This window comes from Pinus tabuliformis, chromosome 8 (genome assembly GCF_031772625.1).
Source record: "Pinus tabuliformis cultivar Carrire ecotype Pingquan chromosome 8, CPIR1, whole genome shotgun sequence".
In the NCBI taxonomy this organism is placed as follows: domain Eukaryota; kingdom Viridiplantae; phylum Streptophyta; class Pinopsida; order Pinales; family Pinaceae; genus Pinus; species Pinus tabuliformis.
The window spans coordinates 1,605,971,838-1,605,996,424 of record NC_142294.1 but is presented as its reverse complement, the minus strand read 5'-3'; positions in this window follow the sequence as shown (position 1 = coordinate 1,605,996,424).

The following is a 24,587-nucleotide window of genomic DNA, read 5'->3' as shown; positions in this document are numbered from 1 at the left end:
AGTGGATTGAGATTGGACAAGTGAGAAAACATTACCCTTACTTAGTCGATGCTTTAAAGCTAACTTTTGGTGGTCCAAAAGCTTTTTCAGTGGGAAGGTCGTGATCCGAATTGGATCCATAGAAGACTATCAAAGAACCATGACCGTATCAGGTTGAACAAATCTCTAAAGAAATCCAAAACAACGATCAAAGAAACCTTGAACCAGTGGCAATGGTAGCCAATGTGGAACGACGAGGACCTCGATCAAAGCACATTGCTTGAGGCCCATGGAGACCGCGCAAGAGGTCAAAGTAGCCCCTGGGAGCCCTGGATTAGGAAACAGAGGTGCGATGCATGATTAGCACTTAACTCTAATCGCGCATTGCTAGGTGAATAGGGCCATGAAGGAAAAGCCCAAGCACTCAGTCACGTGGGGGAATCGAAGAACCACATGCAGAAAAGGAAAAAGCGCTAAAAGTATAAGGTGGGACCTATGCTCTGGAAAACCAGCAGTATTGATCAGGGCCCTTAAATGGTAAGAGGTTTTGGACGAGACTGGAGCGATTCCATACATCGATCGATGCGTGGCAGGCAGAGGTGAGAGAAAACCACCGTTGATCACAAGCTATAAGTCGAGCAAGTCAACCACGAGAAACGTGTGTATGGTGTTGGATCTGGGGGACTCAGATTAGATGGCTGAGATCACGCCCGATGGAGGAACTGGAATCGACGAAGGAATACGCCGTGTTTTAGAAGGATTTGGAATCCGTTTGACCACCACTGTGGAGGAAGAATGCATCCATGATGTAGCTAAAGAAATGAACCAATGAAGCATGCTGGCATTCTTTAGATGAGGACAAATGGCCACTCCCTAAGCACTGATGATGATGCCGAACGGGGAACTTCAATCATAGCTACAGAAGGAGAATCGACAGAGGCAGAAGAGGAACCAAACAGGCATTGGAATGATTAGCTAAAAGCCATGAATAGAGACAGTCGAATCAGTCAAGTTAGACATAGGAAAAAGAGTTGAGAGACGAAGAAGTGGAACAATGAACCCAGAGAGGAGGACTAAACATAGAGAGCAGTAAATCGAAGCAAAAGAGACAGAAGGCCAAGCTGACCAAAGGTAGCATTGAGCACCAAAGAGCTTGAAGATTTGAGCCATCTCATAGTGGATCTGTCCGGCCTGAGCACCACATTGGGCTCTTGCCATTGTAGACCAAAAGGACACAGGGCTAGCAGAAGAAGAAGAGACTGTGCACCCCAGTGGCTTGGGGAATCCAAGAACCACCCCGCCAAGCAAAACCTGCTTCAGGAGAACTCACATTGAGTCCTTGTATTGTAATTCTCTACTTAAAGGCACAATAAAACAAGGCCACCACTGAGAGCGGGACCAAAGATGTAACCCTGGAGAATAGGGTGAACTCCTTATTAAAATTTCTTGTGTCTTTGTGTTGCTTACTGTATTTCTTTGATGTCTTTCCATTTTATTGTCTGTGTATTGGAAATCTGATCGATCCATTGCTTCAATAACAAGGAACACACACCAGCACATGAGTCTATAATAACTTTGTTTAATAAATATTTAACTAATGTCACTCATAGTGTGAATATCAGATCACTTGCACTGACTGCGTGCATTGTGCATCTTGCACCATGGATTTTACCAACATAAAAATTATGATAGAACACTATTCTGTAGCTGGAAAAAATAAAATTACCTCAATATACAAGAAACGTTTTATTCACCTTGCTTTGGTGTTTCATGAGTTGCCTTTTGGATGGACTGCATCAAATTATGCAATCAATTTACAAGGGAATAAAGAAGTGGGAAAGGGGTGATTTTCAGAATGGGAAGGAAAATTACTATAGGGATTCCAAGAATGATATCACCAAGGGGGATAAACGAGAATGGGATGTGGAAAAAAATTCAAGGGAAATAGAACAATTTTACGAGATCGGGTAAGGGTAGTTTTATTAGAAGAAAGAGGAGGGTAATTCATTGGGGATTTAGAAAAACAAAAATAGTGGGAATTACGAAACAGAAAAATAGAAGAAAGGAAGAATTTTATCTCCAAGGTTTTCTTGCATTGGTGCCAAAAAAGGTAACTGCAGTGGAATTAAGCACTTACTTGGAAAAAAAATTCCATGCTAGTTACCCCAAACTTCGGTAAGGGTTGGGTTCCTTGAACCTGCTTCTTCTTGGTGGCAGCCATCATATCTAAAAATCAAGTAACATTCCCTTTTTATTGAAATTTAGATCTTCCTGCCAGCATGATGGTTTTCAGGTTGATCCTTCTGCAATCATGTTAGTCAAATGAATTTCACAATTACAAGATTTTTTTTTTGTCATTTTTTCTTTTATTAATTTTTTTTTTAAGGAGGAGAAGAAAGAATAAAAGATTCAACAGGTTGGTGTTACCACCTACCAACTCCTTACTAAATCCTTTAGTAAGCGGCTGAAGATATACCTTCAAACTATGCCCATTTACTAGGAACACAGAATTCCATCCATTAATATTTTTTATCTCTACCACTCCATTTTCAAACACTTTGACCACTTCATAGGGTCCCATCTAGCGTGTATGAAATTTCCCTTTAAAATATTGGAATCTAGAATCGTAAAGGAGCACCTAATCACCTAGTTGGAATTGCTTCTTCTGGATGGACTTGTCATGCCACTCCTTGTGTTGTTGTTGAACCAAGATGCTCTCCTAAACAACATCCCTTCGAAATTCATCTAACTCATTTAGCTGTAGAAGATGTTGTTGTTGTGCTTCAGAGAGATCTAGCCCCAATTGGACTGGAGTCCTAAAAGTCTTGATTTGGAATTCTATTGGCAAGAGGACTTGTATCCTTTACACCAGCTCATATGGCGTGTGTCCTTTGTTTTTCCTCTAAGTGGTTCAGTATGCCCATAATGCTTCCGGTAATTTGTCAGCCCAATCCTTTCTGTAAATTTTTCTTGTCTTTGTGAGGATGGCCTCAATCACCTTGTTCTTCAACTCCACCTGACCATTTTCTTGCGGGTGATACAGTGTAGATTTCATGTGTCGTATTTTGTATTGCTCCATCACACCTTACACCAAATTATAAATAAAATGTGGTCCATTGTCACAAACAATTTCTCTAGGCACACCAAATATAATAAAGATTTCAGTAAAAAGAAAATCAACAACAACTCTTTTTGTAGCAAAAGAAATAGCTTTAGCTTCTACCCATTCTTTAACGAAATATGTACAAACCAAAATATGCTTTTTATTTAATGATGTTGGATTTATTGGTCCTACAAAATCAATGGCCCATTTTTCAAAAGGCTCAATCATAACCCAAGTACAAAAAGCCAATTCATTGGTTTGATTAGGTTGGCAAGTTCACTCACAGTTGTCACATCACTTGACGTACTGTTTGGCATCCTTAAATAAGGAGGGCTAAAAATAGCCAGTTCGTAACACTTTGTATGCAATCTGCTTAACAACAAAGTGACCCTCATAAGGTTCATCATGGGAATATTTTAAAATATCAAACACATCTTCCTCTCTTACACATCTACAAATAATGAGATCTTCTCTAGTGTAAAATAGGTCTCCTTGAATCCAAGAATATGCAACATTTTTCTATATGATATTCGGCTTTTCACGAGCAGATAAGTGAAATGGTAATTTTCCAGTAACTAAATAGTTAGCTATGTGAGTAAACCATGGGGATTTTATTTACACAACAAAAACATTTCCATCAAGAAAATCATCATCAACGTGAATTGCTTCACAAGGATTATTTAATCTTGAAATATAATCTGCTACTAGATTAGATTTTCCTGGTCTATCAATAATGGTATTATTAAATTCTTGTAACAATAATAACCACCTAGTCACTCTAGCACTATTTAATGGTTTATTCATCAAATATCTTATTGTAGAATGGTGAGTATGAACAAAGAGTTCATATCCTGTAATATAATGCCTAAATTTATTAATGGAAAAAATTACAGCTAAAAACTCTTTCTCAATAACCGTATAATTTAGTTCAGTGGGTGACAAGTTTTTACTAATGAAATAAATAGCATAAGATTTTTTGTCTTCTTATTGTCCTAAAGTTGTGCCAATAGCAATATCTGAGGCATCAAAGGAAATATGAAATGGCAAGGACCAGTTTGATCCTCTCAAAATTGGTGCCAGGCATAGTTTTTCCTTCAATGTCTCAAAGGATTGTTGGCAAGCTATTGACCAAGAAAACTCAATATCTTTAGAAAAAAGTTGTAAAAGGTGGTTGCTATCCTTAAGAAATTCTCAATGAATCTCCTATGGTAGCCTGCATGTCCTAGAAAACCTCTCACTCCCCTTTGAGTTTTGGGTATATGAAGAATCAAAATAATTTCTATTTTGGTAGGGTCAAACTAGATACCTTTGCTAGAAATAAGATGGCCAAGAACTACCCCTGCCTTGCACATTAAACTACATTTTTTATCACTGTAGGTGAGATGAGATTCTTGGTAGCGAAGAAGCACTTTTTCTAGATTCTTGAGGGATTCCTGAAATGAATAACTAAACACAAAAAATTCATCCATGTAGATTTCCACACACTCAAGGTCAACAAAGATGGCCAAGACCACCCTTTGAAAGGTAGCTGGGCATTACATAGCCCAAAGGGAAACACTCGGTAAGAAAATGTACCTCATGGACATGTAAAAGTGGTTTTGTCTTGATCCTCAGGTGCAATCTGTATCTGGTTATACCCACTAAAGCCATCTAGAAAAGAAGAGTACTTCTTACTAGCAAGGGTATCAAGTACCTGATTGATGAAAGGAAGGGGGAAGTAACATTTGAGAGTGGCTTTTTTCAATTCTCTGTAGTCAATACAAATACACCATATCCCATAATTTTTTGGGACTAAGACCAATGGAGAGACCCAGTAGCTATCAGAAATGGGATAGATAAAATCAACATCTAAGAGTATTTGCAAATATTCCTTTACAACATCTCTTAGAGTTGGGTTCATTAGCCTTTGGGGTTGTCAAAGAGGTCAGGCTCCATCCTAAATATAGATATGGTGGGTATATATGTTTCAAGAGGGATGCTTTTCATATCTTCATGGCCCCATGCTAAGGCATCAAGATGGTTTCACAACAAATTTACAAGTTGCTCTTACTGGGAAGAATCCAACTCTAAACTGATATGCAAGGATTTACTGGACTAATCTCAACAAGAGTGGTATCAGGATCAAGATTTACATATAGGTGTCACTAGATATGGTAACGAGGGAGGTGGAGAGTCATATCTTTCCTGAAAATATAGACTAAAAATCTGACTCAATCACTCAAAATTGGGCTTGGTGTATAGATCGTTCAGGAAGTCTTGAATCTCACCCTCCTGCGAGAACTCAACATTCTGATGTATCAAGGAAACAACATGAGTCTCCTCATCACTATTTTATTCTAACCATAAAGTGTCTCGGAGCTCCTGAATGGATTTATCGAGTGGATATAAGGTGACCTTCTTCCTGGAATCTCCGTGGAAAATATACATGTCACCAGAATGACATCTGATATAAGCATTGGCCATAGTAAGCCATGGTCGTCCCAAGATCAAGGGCTGTCCTCCCATAGGGTTCTTTGGCTGAAACAAAATGAAATCTGTGGGGTATTCCCAAGAGTCTAGAGAAATGATCACATCTTCCAACACCCCTTCTGGCTTGATTTTAGATATGTCTGGTAGTTGAAGCATAGTGGGAGTAGGATGAATATGGACCAATCCAAGTTGATCCATGGATTTCTTGGTCATAACATTAATCGATGCCCCTAGGTCTATAAGTACGTTGGAGACAAGGACATCACCTATCTGAATAGAGACAACAGTGTTTCCAAGGTCGGTATATTTCTCCATGTGCATACACCCCGTCATTAACTTCTACTCTACTAACAAATTGAATGGTTTGAGGTTCTAATCTTCTCCTTCCTGGTTTCTTAAGACAAAGTTCCCTAATTATTTTTGTGTAAATGGGGATCTCTTTAATAGCTTGGAGCAAAGGTACCTTTATAAAAAGGTTCCTAAGCTCAGAAGCCAGGCTAGACTCAGGAATGGGGTCTTTATTCTCCATAACTAACCTCTCTGGATAGGCAGGTCGATTGGAAGAAGATGGATTGGAAAAGGCTCAGAAGGTATGGGGATAGGTTAGATGGTGTCATCATTTTCAGAATGGCCAGGAGTTTCCTCCTCACCTTTCCCGTTGATCATCACCGTAGGCTGATTTTGATTTTTTGAGGTTACTATCTTCCCCGATCTCAATTGGAGGTCATTGAATCCAACTGGCATGGCCTAATATATGGATGAGGAAAGCGGGTTCATAGAATGGATCATTTGTACTGCTTTGTTATTTGGGTTGTGTAAAGGTTGGGCAAGCAGCTGAGAAGTTCAAAATGGTGGAGGTGAAAGCAATGGTGGCATTGGATGACTTAGTTGAGGTAATGATGGTTGTGGCATTGGGTAAGGTGCATATGTAGGAGGGTATGACTGCATAGGTGTAAGATAGGAATGGTGTGAATGATATGAATGGTTTGGCCCTCTCCATCCTTGTTTCCAAGATTGGGAGGGTTGTCCATAATGATATCGGTTCCCATGCTGCCAATGTTGAGAGGGAAATTTTCTGTGGCATGGTTCTCCTTACAAACTGCAAATTTATTAGTTCCTTTAATATCGAGAGGACATTCTCTTAAAATATGCTTTCTTCTACATTTTGGACAAAAATTAGACAATGACTCTTGTTCCTCTATAAGTTTTTGTTGAAACTTCAAAGAGTCTATTTGTTTACTAACAGTATTCATTATTTCAATTTTCATATTGTCCATTTTTTTTTCTAATCTAATAATCATAGCATCAATAGATTTGGTTTTCTTATTTCAATTCCGAATTCCTTTACCAGATCTATGTTAGTTCCTCGAGAATTTCCTGCACAAGTCACAGATTTGAGAAAAATATTTTTGAGCAATATCTCGTTGTCCTAATAGATTTAGACTATTCATAGCATCATTAGTAAGCCCTGGTAAGAACAAGGTCCTAATGCTACTTAGATCAAATTTATGCTTTGACCTTTGGAGGATGTACATGAATCTCTCTAAGTATTCCTCTAGAGTCTCATCATCATTTTGCACAATAGTAAATATTTCAGCTTGAATATCTCGTCTTACAATATTCCTAATATTTTGACAAGAACACTCTCTTCATTTGTTCCCAAGAAGATATAGTGTTTCCTCCTAGTCCCATGAACCAGCGGAGTGCTGCATCCTTGAGAGTTGTAGGAAACAACTTTAACTTCTAGGCATTAGATGAATAATCATAATTTCTACACAATATATAAAACTCAAATAGGAAAGAGAATGGATCTTCATGTACCTTAGCGTAGAAATGAGGAAGAGTTGATGATGAAATATTTTTCATTTCTACTTGTGTATCCAGATCCACAATTGGGGATCTGAAAGTGGATTGTTCCTCATTTACCTAATTTTCACCAGTTCCTTCTACATGGTCTTCCTGATTTTCCATTTTTGTTCTTCCATGTGAATTTCCCTCAATAGGCTGAGAAGGCTGACTATGGGTTCTAATAGTCCCCTTCTTCCCCTTTGTGGGTTGTGTCAAACCTAGACCACTGTTGTCAAAGCCCAAGTGGACTGTTACTGCGTGATGATTCTGGGTTTGTTTGGACTTTCTGCCTGCAAAAGAAGGCCCAATATAAGATTTGGTTTCAGATTTATCTTTATTTCTTTGGCAACTAGTGGGATTTGGACCCCTACCTCTTTTAGGCATTCATTTCAAAAAATGAAACAACAAAATTCGAATAAAAATGTTGCAACTTAAAAATAACTGGACAGCTATCAATTCCTTCAAGAAAATAGAAGCACTAGATAGAAAAAATAATATCATACTAAGTTACCCCTATTGCAAAAAAATGGAAATTCTTACCAATTCAAATCGCCTCCTCGGCAACGACACCAAAATGTTGGGTGTAGGAATTGCACTTAACCAAAATCCTCAACACTTAATTGTTAACCCAGGGGCTTCGTAAAATTAGAGACAAAGCACAGACAATGACAGAAGTGGTATGAAATTTTCCTATTCCTAATCCTACTTCTTAAATGAAATGTTGCAGGATCAGACAAAAAACAATCTTAAAGAAAATCAACACCAAAGCAATTCTAGTGCTAGAATGTAAAATAATAATTTGCGAGGAAATCAAGTAAAGGAATTTCCACACAACTAGAAGCAATCTTAAATGCTGAAATGAAATACTATGTTTCTCTTCAGTTCGGATGGCTAACAGTTTGACAAGTGGGCCATTGCAAAGATCTGTTTCCCAATTGATCTTCCTTCTACACCAAGCAGCATGTTGTTGTACTACTTCAATCTGCTTTCACTAGTGCAGGTATAATACTTATGTGAAAAAGTATATTTTACCTTATGTACTTAAGACTAATGTCTTTATGGAGGTTCTCTAAGCCTCAAGGCTTATAGCACTCTGTTCCTATGACAAGAGACTAGCGCTTGCATCGAGACAGAGCTTCCTTCACCAAAGTTTCAAATTTACTTTCAAAATAATTAAAAGACGTGTTGGAAAGAATTGCAACTGCAAGATAGATTTTGAGATAAATTACATGTGAAAAATAATGCTTTAATTATCTGAACTTTTCAATGAAAGTAAACTTCATAAAACAAAAACAATTTGGAATAATCAAGTAGCAGTCAAAGTAATTTGCATGCATCAACTAACTTTTGAAAATTCACTTATAACGTTTCTATTCCTTTTTCTTAATTCATAAACTGCAAGTATAGAGTATGGTGTTTGTAATAATGCCCTTCCTTAATTCATGTAAATGTTCTTATATCCTTCAAAAGTATAACTGTTAACATTGAGAATGATTACTTGAATTGATAATACATTTTCTTGCAGGAATAAATGAAATTATAAGTAGGAAAAGGAACGTAACACTTGTTGTAAAGTAAATGAATAAACTGGAGTGCATGAAACTACATGCGTTGGTACAAGAAGAATCTTCCTGCATGACCCGAGCAGAAGCAAACTAAGACAAAAATTGCAGGAAAAGAATTGAAGGAACGAAATTGCAAGAAAGTAATTGCAAGAAAGAAATAAACTTAATTAAACTTCCAAACAACATATTCGTTCATGCTTGACTATGAAATGAATTTAACTCAGAACTTCTGAAATAAACATAAGAGAAATCCAAGCCACACAACTGCAAATGAATAAATGTTCACACAAACTTTTCAAATGGCGAAAGCACAAGGGTAAACGAGCTGGGTTGGATGGGTCCTAGCCAACTAGCTTATTTCCCATTTACGGAATGAAACGGTTCAACACTTAATCATGCATGAAATAAAAATTAAACACAGTGTGAATACAACATGGCGCATTCCTTGTATTAACTTGATTAGCGAATATACATGATACTGCGAGTATAGCCGAAAACCGAGGGTGATACAAAATTACAAAGTAAATAAAATTACAACTCATAGATCGCTAGCTTCACTCTACCTATGGTCTACATTATATACAGTCTCTCGGCCTTAGCCATATTATGCTAATTACAGTCATTTCCTATTCAAGCCTTTCTGCCGAACGGACTAACAAACAACATTCCAAAATTGGATGATGGTTATAATAAAGCACGAACTTTGCTAGTTGTATACCATATTCTTGGCAATTATTCCTAACTATACACCACCAATGTCCATCCTCAGATAGTTCGAAATTGAACTAGGAGTTGTGGATCAAAATATGCTCGCCTGGAATATCATAGAGATGACAGAGCAACATCTTTGGCTGTGGAGGAATCTGCCTGCACTAATCACGCTAAATATTGATTATCACTTAGTTCTTCAATTACTTTTATGAAAGTTAAACATAAGTTACAAGAGATACTAAAAGGTATGAAATCTATGTAAACTAATTAATAAAGCATTTAACAAATCTTAATTATGAAATATGAAGTATATGTAGGAATAAATTATTATCTTGGACTAGTGCAGGAATGACAGGGTTAAATAAAGATAAAACAAAGGTTAAGGCTTATGGGAATAAGGTAAAAATAGAGTAATCTGGAACACCAATGTGCATGTCACCATGTCTCCAGATATAGCAGGTGTTCATCCGTCTCTTAGAAGTTTAGGATCAATGGCCTCCAATAGAGCAGGATCAAAGGACACCGACAAAAGCACAACTAGAAGAGTTGTTAAATGAGTGTCTATGAGTTTGCTGATATACGAAGACACCAAGCTGATCGTAGACGAAGACATCAAGCTTAAATGGAAAGAGGTCAATGATGCATTCTCGGGAACATTTGGGGAAGATCCTGAAGACTGCCAAGCTTGTGTGAACATTCACAATTCCAACTTGTACCAGATTGCATGCAAGTATATTATGTTCTGATGCATGGACATCATATATTGGATCATCTCACACACTGGTGCCGAGATAATGATATTTAGCGATGTCAGTGGGACAGAGATTGCTACCTTCAAGGCATAGGACTATCAGCAGATGATCCAAATTGGATCTATAGATGGCTTTCAAAGAACCGTGACTGTTTCAGGTCAGGAAAAATCTCTAAAGAAATCCAAAACAGTGATTAAAAACACCCTAAACCAGTGGCAATGGCAGCCAACATGGAACAACGAGGACCTCGGTCAAAGGGCACTGACTGAGGCCCATGGAGACTACGCAGGAGGTCAAAGTAGCCCCTGGGAGCCCCGGATTGGGAAACATAGGTTTTTTTGATGCGCGATTAGCTGGGCGAACAGGGCCATGAAGGAAAAGCCAAAGCACTCGATCGCGTGGGGGAACCAGAGAACCGTGGGTGGAAAAGCAAAAGGTGCTAAGGTACAAAAGCGGGAACCATGCTTTGGAAAAATAGCGGTATTGATTGGGGCGCCATCAAATGGAAAGAGGTTTTTGACGAGAGCAGAGCGATTCCATACACCAATTGATGTGTGGCAAGTGGAGGTCAGATAAAACCATCGTTGATCACGTGCTATTGGTCGAGCAAGTCAACCGGGTGAAACATGTGTACGGCGTTAGATTTGGAGGCCCCATATCGGATGGCTGAGATCACACCCGATGGAGGAAGCAGAATCAACGAAGGAATACGCCGCGTTTTAGGAGGATTTGGTATCTGTTTGACTGCCACGGTGGAGGAAGAACACATCCATGATGTAACTGAAGAAATGAACCGACGAAGCATGCTGGCGCCTTTTAGAGGAGGACAAGTCGCCATTACCTGAGCGCTGATGATGACGCCGAATAGGGAACTCCAAGCACAGCTGTAGAAGGTGAATCGACAGAGGTGGAAGAGGAACCCAACAGGCATTGGAATGAATGGCTAAAAGCCATGAACAGATATAGTCAAATCAAAGAGGAAGTTAGATAGTTAGTCAAAGTCAAGAGACGAACAAGGGGAGCAGTGAACCCAGAGAGGAGGACTGAACACAGAAAATAGTAAAGCAAAGCAAAAGAGATAGAAGGCTGAGCTGACCAGAGGCAACATCAAGCACCAAAGAGCTTGAAGATTTGAGCCATCCCATAGAGGATCTATCCGGGCTGAGCACCACATTGCGCTCTTGCCATTATAGACCAGAGGGTCACTGAGCTAGTAGGAAGAAGAAGAGTCTGTGTACTCCAGTGGCTTGGGGAATCCAAGAACCACCCTGCCAAGCAAAAACTGCTTTAGGAGAACTCTCATTGAGTCCCTGTATTGTAATTCTCTGCTTAAAGGCATAATAAAACAAGGCCACTACTGAAAGCTGGACCAAAGATGTAGCCCTGGAGAATAGGGTGAAATCCTTATTCAATTTCTTGTGTCTTTGTGTTGCTTACTATATTTCTTTGCTCTCTTTCCATTTTATTGCCTGTGTATTGGCAATCTGATCGACCCGTTGCTTCAATAACATAGAACACACACTAGCACATGAGTCTGTAATACATTTAAACAAATAAATATTTAACTGATGTTACCCATAGGGTGAATATCAGATCAAGTGGTATCAGAGCTCTAGGCTATAAGGTTAGACAAGCTTGTGTTGGTTTAGTTGTGAATGTTCACTAGATCAAAGCTCAAATTAGGAGAAGGAGAGTTGGTGGAAACTAATCCTGAAATTGGGAGAGTCTATTCTCGAAAGACAATGTCAGAGGAAGGTTCTGTAGGGCCAGACCCTCAATTCATAAAGAGTTTCTTAGCTATAAAGTCTATGGTAGAAGAAGTGTATAGAGACTTTAGAAAGCAAAAGGTTGAAGATTCATCAGGTTCTAAACAAGATAAAGGAGAAGATGAGTCTCACTTCCATGACCACTACAAAGGAAAGCGGAAAGAGGAATGCTTTCTCACAACTCCTAATAGCCTTGTGCATAATAAGAAAGCATCTTTGATTAAGCTAGATGTTAAATTTGATTTGCCTATATATGATGGAGAGCTAAATGCTGAAAAGTTGGATTGGATTAGACAAATTGATGTGTATTGCAGGGTACAGAACATTGACTAAGACAAGAGTAAGATTCAGCTGGAAAGCCTACCCATAGGAGGCACTACTTTGGTTTGGTGGGAAGGCAGGACCCAAGCTGATATGAAAAGACATGGTAAAACCATCCCTATCTGGAGTGAATTTGTTGCTGCAATCAAAAAGTAGTTCTATCCATTGTTCTACATGCAACAAGCCATGATGGGTTGGCAAACTCTTCGACAATTGAAAGGGAAAAGTGTGCGAGGGTATACTCAAGAATTTGAAAAGAGAGCATTGATGTTGAGTATCTCACTAGACTCACCAGAGACTCTTTTGAGGTACATTGGTGGTCTACACAGCTACATGAGGCATACCATCCTCATGTTTAATCCCACTAGTATAAATGAGGTATCTGCACAAGCTACTCATCTAGAGGCTAGAGGAAAGAATGGCAATCCAGAAGTTGGGGGACCATCCCAACCCACTGTAAGCAAGAGCAAGGAGAAAAGAAAGCAGAAGTGGAAAGCAAGGAAGGCTAACACTGCACAGAAACCTAAAGCTTCATGCACTCACTGTAAAAAGGAGGGGCATGATGATGGGCATTGTTGGATTCTGCATCCAAAGCTGAGACCTAAGAAGTCTGAGGGCAAGAAGAAGAAGACATTTGTAGCTATTTAGAAAGATTTTCGGTTAGACACAGGTGATGAAATAACTATAGCAGCCACAGGTATAGAAGGTAAGAATTATGAAGCATCTACTAGTAATTCTGCTCAATCTGTTATTGCTGAAGAAAATGAGAGAAAAATACTTGAGATTTTCCATATTCGAGTTATTTCGAAAAATCAAAAGATTGATACTTTGTTTGATAGTGGCTCACAAGTAAATTTGGTTTCTGAAGCAATTTTAAAGAAATTGGGATTAGCAACTACACCTCAAAAGAAACCATACCCATTAGGATGGTTGAATGATAAAGCACAACTACAAGCGACTAGATAGTGCAAACTCAAGTTTTCTTTTGTGACAACATTTGTAGATGAGGTTGAGTTAGACATAATTCCTTTGGATATATGTGGAATTGTTTTAGGAATTCCTTACTTGTATGATAGAAAGGCTATTTTCTATAGAGATGAGAACAAGTATCTACTTGTTAAAGATGGAATCGAATACTTTGCAAGAGCTCATAAGCTCAAGAATAATTACACTCTCGTAAACTCAGGACAGATGAAAAGAATGATAAGTTCATGCAAACAATTCTTACTGATGGTTGTAAAGGAAAAGGAACCCAATAAAACTAATGTATTTTAGGGTTGTAATGCTGAACAACAAGCTGATATAGAAAAGGTTATTTCAGAGTATGATGTCTTGTTTTAAGAACCTAAAGGTCTACCAGCCAAAAAGGGAATAGTACATGATATTATTTTGCAGCAAGATGTTCCATTGCCTAACATTGGGATGTAAAGGTTGTCTGTTTTAGTGAATGCTGAAATCAAGAAGCAGGTGCAGGAGTTGCTCGAGAAAGGGTTCATCAGGCCTAGCACATCACCATGTGAGTCACCAATCGTTTTGGTGAGAAAGAAAGATGGCTCGTGGAGATTATGCATTGATTACTGAACACTGAATAAGATAACAATAAAAAATCGTTATCCCCTTCCTTGCATAGATGATCTTTTAGATCAATTGAAAGAGGTTGTTTATCTCACCAAGTTGGATTTGTAGAGTGGATACCATCAAGTCAGAGTTGCAGAGCAAGGTGCATGGAATACTGCTTTCAAAACAAGGCAAGGATTGTATGAATGGCTGGTTATGCCTTTTGGCTTAACTAATGCTCCTGCTACTTTCATAAGATTAATGAATGATGTAGTTAGACCTTTTCTTGATGATTTTGTTATTGTGTATCTGGATGACATTCTGATTTTTAGTAAAACATGGGAAAAACATTTAAGGCATGCGGTTTTGATATGACACCCCCAAAAATTCTTCAAGAGTCGCCACATCACTCCAAGTGATCTTGGTAGAAACGTTTTCGCGCCCCCCCCTTGTGTTAACCATCGAGAGTGTGGTGGGGCAGAAATTATCCCTCCGTTGTAGATCTTCGCAAGAATAATCTGAGCCATCAATTTAAACACATCATTTAATCAAAAACGAAAAATTAAGTTTGTTGTACTATTTCACAACATAATACATTATAACCAAGCATTAAAACTGTATGAAATTGAAAATTTTTAATTTAAAACGACATTTTGATTGGCTCGCTATAGGGGTCTATTTTTTATTTCTTCTCTTTTGCTCTCACTAATATATATATATATATATATATATATATATATATATATATATATATATATATATATATATATATATATATATATATATATATATATATATATATATATATATATATATATATATATATATATATATATATATATATATATATATATATATATATATATATTATCCCCCATTTATTTACTTTTCCTTTTTCTTTCTCTAGTTTTATTTTTATTCTTTCTTTGAACTTTTGAAAATAATTTGCAGAATGCAATAATAATTTACAACATCTCATGGGTGTTGAAATGTGGCAACAAGAATGTTCCAAATTAATTTTTCCTTGAATTAAATTGTGAATTAAAATCAAATTTAGTCTTAACAACTACTTGGAAATAATTGATTAATTCATTTTGAATTAAATAATTGTAGTAATTCAAGTTAGAAGTCTTTTTGAAGTCATGCAACCATTATCTCTTAAATTAAGGAGATACGATTGAGTTATATTTGAGTGGTAATTTTTTAACTCAATTTACTAAGTTAAGTCTAGTTAAATTAGTTCCAAACTATTTGAGGAACTATTGGTGAGTTAACAATTAGTTGATAAATGCATGCACTCAACTAGTGTACTCTAGTTAACTGAAGATTCTCCCATCAAAAACTCATGCATGTCTATTCTGAGAAAGATCCAGTTGAGGTTAAAGTCAATGATAGTGTACTATCAGTTGCATGTGTTTTCTTATAAATAAAACTCATCCATGCAGTCAAGACATCTTTCCTTGAGGATTGTGTAGTTCTGATAGTGTGTGAGAGAGTGTTACACTTGGTAACAGGAGAATCATCCACAAGGAACAATGCAAGGAAATAGGAGCTTGGAGGGTAGAGAGGAAGATTGGAGAGAAGCCAAGATTGCCTGTGAGCGTCTGTGAGGATTGTAATGAGAGTTTGCTAGCTATGAGAGCTAAGGCTTTGTATAATTTCTATGTATTTCCACCTTGTATGATAATACAAATAGTGGGGTTTTTAGTTGAGGCTTTCCCCAAAGTATTTTAATGTGTATTTTTCATTGATTCTTCTTCTTCTTGTTATATTATTCATCTTGATCTTTAAGCTTCTGAAAATTTATAGTAGAAGCAGGTTATAGTAGTCTGCTTTTATTTATATTGCATTATCAGGTTAACGTACATCAAATTTTCTACAATGGGAGAAAAATCAAGAGATAATAATCAATTGATCCTATAAATTATAAGACCCTAATAGAGGCTCCAATGGGGATGGCATCCTCCTTGTGAGGCACCAGAAACACCTGAGATCAGTAAACTTTGTCCATGGGGTAATGGTCCTTTGTTCTTGTCCTATAACTAAATTGATTAGTTGTTTTTATTATAAATATTAGCAGCAACTCATCAAAAGCTTAGAACCTTCTCTACAGGCTACAATTCCTAGTGTTGGCCACCCTCACTTGCAATAAAAGATAAAATGATTTATGACACATATGAAAACTTATATATCCTTGAGTGAGATAGTGGTTGACTAGTCTACCATTAATAGGTCCTCCTAATGGTCCTTCTCCAGTGAAATCTTTAAGCAAGAATTCATTGTTACCTCAAAAAGCTTCAATTTTATAAGGTCCTTTCCATACACTGTCAAACTTTCCATGCTTACATTTCTCTTCATTTTTGGAGTCCCATCTTTAAACGAGATCATCTAGTTCAAAATCATATAATTTAGTCCTTCTACCATGAATTTTCTTGATTTTGTCTTGAATTATCTAAGTTTTGTTTTAGACTGCCTCCCTAGTGTTCTACAGTTGTATCATTTGATTTGTCCTTCTTTGTACATCATTTTTCTCCACTTGTATTTCTTGCAATAACTTTAGCACTGTAAATCCTAAGGAGGTGGGAAAAATTATATCCATTCCATATACTAATTGGAAAGGAGGCATTCCAATAGATTTTATAGTGCTAATTCTATCGACCCATACAGCATTAATCAACTTCTTGTGCGAGGATTTCTTATTTTCTTGAAATAACTTCTTTATATTGTTGACCAAACTCTTATTAGAAGACTCAAATAACCCATTCCCCTGAGGATACTAAGTAATATAATGTCCTAAATTTGTTTGATACATGTAGAAGAAATCAATTGTTTTCTTTTATTTGAAAGTTGCAGCATTGTCAGTAATGATTTTGTGTGGACATCCAAATCTTGACAAAATGTTACCTTCTAAGAACTGAATGATTACAAAATCCATAGCATGTCTCATTGAATGGCCTCAATCCATTTATGTTGAGTTGAAGAGCTTGGATAGATTTCTCCAATAAAATATAATCCCCATTATTGGAAAGGAACCTCCTCTGAAATGGGCATTAAAGATAAGCGCAAATTTTTTGACTTGCCTTCAAAGATTTGAAATTGATGACAAGTTGAAACTTTTTTATGATCATCTATAAACAAGGTATGCTAGAAAAAACCATCTCTCAGGAGTGGTTTTCCAATATAAATGTCCTTCGCACCCCCCCTTGATGAAATTCTCCCATGAATTTGTTTTCTTCATCCTTCAATAAAAAATTCAGAAAAATACCTCCATTATCCTTCCAGTGTAGAGATTAATTAAAAATGCAAAACTTTACAGCTTTTTTGTTTTAGAAATCTATATTTGCTTTTGGTCAAACCAACATGAGTTTGTAAATTATGTAAAACATACACAATATTTTCATACCAAGGAGAGGTAACAAATTATTCTGATACCTGTGGAGTCACCATCTCTTCCTGTTCATCAAGTGCAGCTATAAAATTTATGTCCAGTGCATGGAAATTTGATTAAGCCATTAGCCTACCAAATCTTTGACCTTTGATGAGTTTAGTAGGCTTTACATCAATGTCATATTCTAAAATTACTACAATCCATTTGCCTCTTTTCCCACCTGGATTAGTCTAAGTGAGGATATATTTCACTACTGCACTTGGAACAAAAACAATATGTAGAAGTGTATAATATACACTCTGAAGTTCTTCAGTGCCTTTAATAAAGAAAAATCTTGTTTTTCCATGATATTGTACTTCAAGGAGACACCTCTTAAATCTCTGTTGAAGAATTTTATATACTTTTCATGGCCCTCCTTATTTTTCTGCAACAATACTGCTACAATAGTGTGTTCTGATGCAAAAGATAAAATCATGAAATATTTAGTAAAATCAAGGCTAATTAAAACAAGAGCACATTTCAAAGCTACTTTCACTTCACTGAAATATTTTTTAGCCTCACTACCCCATTTTATCTCAGTATCCTTTTTCATCATGTTTGTGATTGCTCTAAGAATCTCGGTTAGGTTTGGGATGAATCCTCTTAGGAAATTCGTCCTTCCAAGGAAAGACTATATTTTTTGTTCCTGGGAGGATCAATGTTTATTATGGCTTCAACCCTATGGGGGTCTATCCTGATACCATATTTTGAAATAATGTGACCAAGTAGCTTTCCTTCCTCTAAACCAAAGAGAGACTTTTTGGGGTTCAAGGAGATACAATGTTTTGTGCATTTCTCAAAAACCTTCCTTGAGTAAAGTAGGTGATCTTCATCTATTTTTGAAAATACAATAATGTCATTGAGATAAATCACAATAAATCTATCTTTCTCATCTGCGAAAGCAATATGCATTGCTCTCTAGAAAGTAGCCCCTACATTCATAAGGCCAAAGGGCATCTTCACATACATAAAGGTTCTGCAAGGTGTTGTCAATGTTTTTTTATGTTGATCATTAGGATGTACCAGAATTTGGTTATATCTTGAAAAACTATCGAGAAAATAAATTCTGGTGGAACCAACTACTTTCTGTAAAATATGATCCATTTTAGGAAGAGGGTAGTCATCCTTGACAGAAAATTTGTTCAGATTCCTGAAATCCAAACATAGCCTTATTTCTCCTATCTTTTTCCTTGTTGGCATTAGGTTCAACACCCATTTTGAAAATCTTAAAGGCACAATGATTTTGGCATCAAAACGTTTTTTACCTCCTTTTCTATCAATCGTAACAAAAGTGGATTTACCCTCCTTGATTTATGTTTGAAAGGTTTTTGGTCGTCTCTGATGGGAATATTATGTTGTATAATACTAGTATCATATGCCTTTAAATATTCATAAGCCCAAGCAAACACATCAGAATATTATTTTAGTAGATCAATGTACTTCTGTTTTTCTTTAGGAGGCAAGGACTTGAACAACCTTAAATCTTAGTATTTTCCTTAGTAGCTATATTACAATCTTCAACCTCAACTCCTATAGGTTTTATCTTTGCTTTTTAGCTACATCATTAAAATCAAACAACTCTTCTAATGGCACCAAAACCCTTGGTAACACATTTTCTCTCAATTGTAGGGCCTCAAGCTCTTCTAGAATTTCATCAGTCTCATTCAACACTACTTCATTTATATCCTCATATGCATATTTATCTACATCAATATGTACATTCTCAAACTCTTCTCTTAACTGCAAAAAACTTTCTACCTACTTATCATTACAAAAAACATGCCAATGTCTAACATTATCCGAGATAGTTGGCCTATGTTTCACTTCAATCTCATATTTTCTATTGTCATGAAAAGGCATCTTACAAGTATTGGCTGAGACATCTAATGCATCAAGTAAGATATTTTGACCTCTGGGAATCATAGAAAATTGCTACTTTGGGAAACACTACAAAAAGTCTAAAACAACATTTATGTAGGCCCTTAGTATAGAGTGCTTATCCGAGTACCCGCCTTTAATTTGATTAATGCTGAATTGAGAATCACCATGTACAAAAATCCTTTTATATCCCAACCTTTTCAAAATCTGCAATCCTAAAATCAGTGCTTCATACTCAGTTATGTTATTTGTTCATTGGAAATTGAGCTTGTGAGAATATCCCTTTGCTATACATGTTTGTGATTTTGAGACCCAAATACTTGCCCTTGCTCCTATGTTGATCACTGCCCCCCATCAAAATCCATGTTCCAAAGGGCTTCACCTTCTTCATATTCTTTCCCAGCATCCAATTTCCTCTCCTATGTTTTGCTCAATCTACTTTCTAGGCCTGACACTTCCTCTTGTATAGAATGAAGGAATCCATATCTAAATGCACAAAATATAGGGGATAATTATTTGGTTTTCCTTAGCTACTTACCATATATTTCATCAGTGTTTCCATGTACAACCTTCTATGTTGACTGAAAACAAGAATAGTAGCATATGTCATGTCCATCTGCAAATTACCTTGTAACTTTGCTCGCCATGATCTTGATAGTAACATTCCATACTTGGGAGGTATGTCTACTACTATGATATCCATCACCACACTCTTTGTCAGAATTTGGGCAAGAGTCACACATAAATATTTGATGAGACCTAAGCATCTTTCTCTGCTAGAATCAAAAGAATATAAATATTTGTAGGTTCTTGTTATATCTAATCCTAGATTTTCCATGATGACTCTATTGCTGAGATTGTGTGCAGCACCAGAATAAATCATGGCATTGTGAAGAATATTGTTGTGGATGTTTAAACTAACATATAAGGGTGCCACATTACCATCCTAAGAATTCCCTTCAACTTCAAGTCCAAACAATGAATTAGGTTGGCCATTAGTTAAGTTGGCTGTGTCTATTCCTTCCCCTATCTTTAGTGCCATCATGACTTGAGATCTATATGAATTCTTGTTAATCAATTCTATTAGAGGGATAGAAATTTTTATCTTGGCTAATACATTTTCAATACTGAATGATGTTTGAGGTTTATCTACTTGTTTGATACTTACATCCTATTTTTTAGAAGTCTCCCTTTGAGAATCATCCTTTGCCTGGATGGTGGAAGGGGCATCACTATGAATCTTCCTGGGGGGATTTACAACAATCTTCTAACTTCTCAAATTGTACTGTTTGTGCACCTCCGTGATTGCATTTCGGTAACCCTTTTTACAATCATCTAAATCTGCATGGATGACTTCGGGATGTGATAGAAAAAATACATCTTTCTCCTCCTTAATCAATAAAATATTGTCTATTTATCCTTTCCCAAATAGTTTTATTTGATTTTCTTCAGGATCCTCTAATATTTTAGCTTCATCATCCACATAATTCTCTTGGAATGGAGGTCTAGTTTTTTGTTTGATTAGTTGGGCCTCTTTGTTTTCTTTGTTTAATTTGGGGTGGGTTTCTCCTAAAATTAGTATTTCTAATTTGAGGACCCCCTTAAGTTTCCCTTGGTGGATCCCTGTCAGTTAAACTTATCCTTTCCATTATTATTTGCATGGTTTTAACTAAGGTGTCCAAATTTTGAAGAAGAAGAAGGTTCTTCTTTTATCGCAACTCTTCTCTCATCCTTTAACCTTTCTCTCCTTTCCAATAAATTTGCTTCCACACAAACATCATTTATTTGCATTTCCTCTAGGGTAGCAATATTTATCTCCCTCGGCTGATAAGACATATCTGCATCAAAACCATCTAGAAATTTGATCAGAGATAGCCCAGGTGGAGATAGTATTTTATCTGGAATATAATTGTAAATGTTATTGAACCCAGCATAGTAATATTGAACTGTTTCACTAGGAGGCCTCCTTATACTCTCATATTCAGCTAATATTTGGAGAGGATTCGTTTTTACTTCCCATCATGTGATGGAACATTGGTGAAATTGTGGGAGATCTGTAAAAGTAGCTGCTACCAATACCTTGAACCATTTCATAACTTCTCCAGTAGACTTCGTGCAAAGAGTCTCATTTTTACAACATCTTCATCAACTTCTTGCAAATCTAACTAATCAATCATTATGTCTATGTGTTGTCTAGTTGTGATTAGCCCCGTGCTATCAAATTTAGGTATATGACTCTGATAATCCTCTGGCATGGCATGAAGTTATCTAGAAAAGACAAGGGGGCCATGAAGATATGCCATGATTGGTAAATGGGAATGTGAAGAAGATGAAACTATAGTTGATATGGATATTGAGGGTAGTAAATAAGGTAGGATTATACTCTTCTAAGTTGGTATAGTAGTTATAAGGACAATAGATGAAATAGGGATAGTGGTAATGAAAGAAACCGCTAGAGAGCTGGTGATGAGGTAGAAGAAGAAGAGAAAATTGATTGATCAATAAATTTTTTCTGAGCAACCTGATTTAATTTAGTCACCAAATATTCAAGTTTATTAAACTATTTTATAACATCTTCATCAGAATCTGTAATGGCAAGTTGATGTGTTGATATATAAGATTTCAAAATATTTTCATCAAAAATTGTCTTAGGAACAAACCTTTCTGACTTGGTATGGAAAAGATTGTGCTAAAAACGTATGTTAAATTCAATATCCTCTATAGTTATGAAACTTTTAGGTAGAGAATTAACTCTAGGCAATGGATTATTTCTTGCTTGACACTTAGTAAAACTAGTTTTCCTAATAAGTTTCTCAGGATTATTCACAATTCTAGGTGGGTTAGGATCCAAATGGGGTCTAGTATAGATATTTCTAGGAGCCATATATTCTAAATGGATTATTGATAGTATGGTGGTATTCACAAGGTAGTGGTATTCATAGATTTTGAGTGAATAATTAAGCCTTTAATTTTCACTGTCACTTACAGGGAAAGTATTGAAGCTTGAAAATGAAGATTCACCAGGAAAAATCACTTTCAAAGTTGGGATCTAATCATTCCACCTTCAGAGAGGGATCTCTCTTTTTTATTTAGATTTATGTTTCAAGATATTATGCTATTTATTGAGTTGTGAGGTTGGTTTTTCAAATATTTGGTTGAAAATTGTAGGAAAAGACCATTGGGCATGGAGTCACGAAAATTTGGTGACCAATAACAAAATAAAAGGATAGTTGTAACAGGGCAAGATATGCAAACTTTTGGATCTTATAAAATTTATGTGGAGTGGGAAGATGAAAATGATTTAGGTTCAATTAAATATAGAGCATGATGACATGAATTCTATCCTTAATATCAGAAAGAAAACATTAATATTTTTGACAAGATAGAGCATAATACATGTAAGGTTGTTCGACCCAAAATTTTCTTGAAATAGTAAAAAGAGAAAACATATGAAACTTGAGAGATTAAATAAATTTAGATGAGAAAAGGAAATCACCATTTATTTGATATGGGATTCCTGGAACAAGGCTCTCTATATCATTGTAAAATCATCCCTTTAGTACATGCACAACTTATAAAAATATAACCCCTTTATTCATACATGTTCTAACTTTTCTGAATCCTTTTACTAAGTATTTATATAAACCTTTTACATCTCAGGCCAGACTTCAACATAAAAAGATTTAGAAAATAATATCTTTTAAGACACACATATTTTAGATATAGGAGAAGAATATAAGGAAAGTCTGGTAAAATTTACTACGTTGTTGCGGCTTTCAAGGAATCTAGTGCTAATTGTGGTTGTTTTGCTCCAGAAATTATCTCTCTGCTGTCGAAATTTTAGGGCTTTAGTTATGCTTATTCAATCAATACCAGCAACCAATCTTGCGTTTCTTCATTTTGGATAGAAAATTTTATCATGTTTCTAAAACTTTCATCCACTTCAGTGTAAATGTCAAAATTTGGCTTGTTGACAAAAAGGTGATTAATATCATGTTGAATATTTAAATCAAACTGTAGGCCTTCTATAAATGCTTCTCCACTTATGACTCCTTTGGCCTTTGCAAACTTTGAAGCATCAACAACTAGGTTACATAGTTGTTCCTAGTAGTTTTATAATGGAATCAATTTTCCATTAAAATTACTCAGAGTATGTAGACCCTTCTCTTGCAGTAGTGCGAACGTTTTGTTGAATCTTCTAACTTGCAACTCAAGCTCTTCACATTCTTTCTCTAGTTGTATCATCAAATTCCTTTTTGTTAAAACTATTCTAACCTCCATTACTGTTGTTGTCCTATCTGGAATGTTTAGGTCCCATAATTCATCATTTCCTCTAATTTCTGAATTTTTTGAATCAACTTGACATTATTCTGCACTTCTGCTAAATAGGCATTATCAACTTTAATTTTATTCTCCTCCATTCGAATTAATTTTGATGATAACTTCTCTTTCTCTACCTTAACTAATGATAATTCTTCCAAACGTTCAACAAGCATTTCTGTAGAATTTGAAGATGTTGTCTTTTGATAAGTCTCTGTTGTTGTACCTGTGCCTGATGTAGATGTCCCTACTACTTCCCATTGTTACTTTTCTCTTAACAATTTTTCCATGCCCTGCTCCATTTTCTATGTAGGTTTTAACCCTGTACAGAAATTACCTACATATGAATTCTAAAACATAGAAAATAACCAATGTGAGAGCATAACACACAAAACACATATACACAGATATTTTCCCCTAGATCCCAAAACTAGGACTACCAACTTGATTTTTCATTATGTTCCTTTCAATGTTACAATATATATATATATATATATATATATATATATATACATGCCGAAGCATCCAAATACCATGGACCGAAAACCATCACATCCAAAATCATGTGTGAAAAACATGCACAAAACCATAGGTAGGTTCACCTAACCTAATATTGTGTCCAAAACCAAAATTTTCTGGGGCGTTGCCCTAGACCCCACAGAGTGGGGTTACCTACACCCCTCAAACCCCTTATGAATCCTCCCACTATGCAATTGGTGCAACGAAGGGGGGGCTCTGCCCCCCTTCTAAGTCCCCAGTTAACTACATGGGCTATTTCTGGAAAGTATATAACACAACCCAATATTCTCCCACTTGTTGTTTTATTTCCACAGGTGGCCACAAGACAGCTTAGTCATTTATCTAGCCCTATAACTCCTATTGTTTCTCTAC